Source organism: Seriola lalandi, unplaced genomic scaffold, assembly GCF_002814215.2.
Source record: "Seriola lalandi dorsalis isolate HSWRI2012SDOR001 ecotype SW California unplaced genomic scaffold, Sedor1 jcf7180001974268, whole genome shotgun sequence".
Taxonomy (NCBI): Eukaryota; Metazoa; Chordata; class Actinopteri; order Carangiformes; family Carangidae; genus Seriola; species Seriola lalandi.
This window is the reverse complement of record NW_019444934.1, coordinates 1-1,886: the sequence shown is the minus strand read 5'-3', so window position 1 is coordinate 1,886 and position 1,886 is coordinate 1. Positions and strand designations below refer to the sequence as shown.

Genomic DNA, 1,886 nt, shown 5'->3' with positions numbered 1-1,886 from the left:
CTGTATTAATGTGCAATATCCTGTATATGTCACCATTTTTAGCTTCTTGAGAAACCTTTCCTTCAGACTCAAGACTTTTAACTTTTCATGTGGTGACTCAATCATTCGTGGATTTTTACTATCACCTTGTGTAGATTCCAAACAGGTCAATGTCAGACAGGTGAATCATGTCATAACTTCGACCTTATTCATCCTGCTGTGGTTTGCCTTATTTCTTACCTGCAGCCAACAGTGGCCGAGGGAACCCGGTGTTTGCGGGCGAGACGGACTGCACTTATTACTTTGATTGGGAGACGGCCTTCGCCTGTGTCAAGGAGAAGGAGGATCTGCTGTGTCGGGTCAGAGATGGAAACAAACACTACGACCTTTCACCTCTAACAAGATACCCCGGTGAGTTCAACAGCTCAGTTTATCACATCATCTGACTGTGAGCGTCAAGATCTCTTGCTAGTTATACTCACTCCACATTTTATTTTAGCTGACTGATTTATTAACGGCTTTGAGATTAGAGGAAAATCACAAATTTAAAATCTGATCAGGGACATGTTTCTTTTTCTTTAACAAAGGGCTCTACACATCATAATAATCATAATCAATTGTAATAATTAAACCCCATTTAAACCAAATCCACCTAATATAAACCTGATATAATGACCTTCGATAATGTATTTATTATAATATATTGAAGATTGTAGGTATGTGTAAACTCTGTTCAGTTGGGATTAAACAGTTGGAGGATTCAGTGTGACTTCCACTTACTGAGGATATCATTATCGCCAATGTCCATTGCCAGTAAATGTCTATAAACCCTCTTAAAATCATAGAAAAAATACAAAGAACTTACCAGGGTTTCATCTGGATACGTCCATGGGTAAATTGCAAACAGGAACTGCTAATAGCTCATTCTGCAGCTTTTAATGCTCCTAATTTGAGGTGAAGAAATGACCCACCTGCCTTAGAGAAATAAATCCAGTCTGAACTGGGCTTCAGTAATATAAACATTTAAATATTACTTCTATTATTTAATTTCAACTCGGTGAGTTGCTTCCTGATGCTCATGTATTTGTTTGAACCACTGGGTCTGAAAATCACCTTCCTCTGTGCGTCTGTGCTGCTTCAGGCTCAGATGTCAGTGGGAATTGGGAGGTGGTGGACGCCAACTCTCCAAAGCCGGATTCACGTTTCTACCTGAACGTCTGTCACAAAGTCGTCCAGACAGGCGGCGCCGCCGGCTGCCCGGTGAACGCCTCCATCTGTGCCATCGGTAAGAGTCTTCTCAAGGATGGGGGTTTCTGTTTTTCTTTGTTTGTTTGTTTATTTTAGTTTTTCCTTCTAATTATTGTAATATTTATTCATTTATTATTTGTAACAAAAAATACAGTTGTAAACAGAATATTCAGTTTTTCAACATGTTCCTGTTTCTCACATTGAAAACCAAGTTCAACTAAAACATTTATTCCAGTTTGTACCAATGTAACTAAGGGGGAGGGTGTGGTAAATGAATTAAGAATATTAAAAATACATTAAAGAGCCACCACCTCTGCAATGGATGAGATAATTCTTTATTATAATAAACCTGACCAGTGTGATTTGTTGATTTGTGTGTCTGTCTTCAGATAAGGATCGTGGGCCCATCAGCCTGGGCAGCTTCCTCTCATCTCCCCAGAAGACAAAAATAGGGAATGACATCAGACTGGTGTACACTGATGGAAGTTTTTGCCCCAATAAAAAGAAGAGGATCCAAACTATCCTGACCCTAAAGTGTAAACCAGGTAGGTTGAACAGAGACATGAGAAGTGGGTAATTAGGTTGAATAGATTTCTCTCTATAATGTTTTCAGACATTTGAATCTATCTGTGTCCTGCTGCTCCTTCCCCCCCCCTCCT

General features: G+C 39.6%; 1 long non-coding RNA gene across 1 annotated transcript; it reads left to right on the top strand.

The window, feature by feature from the left end:
* Positions 1-226: 226 nt before the first annotated feature.
* LOC111653847 (uncharacterized) lies at positions 227-1,676 on the top strand. Its single transcript, XR_002760704.2, has 3 exons — positions 227-390; positions 1,121-1,264; positions 1,617-1,676. It is a non-coding gene; the product is annotated as an uncharacterized LOC111653847 (long non-coding RNA).
* The last annotated feature ends 210 nt before the right edge of the window (positions 1,677-1,886 follow it).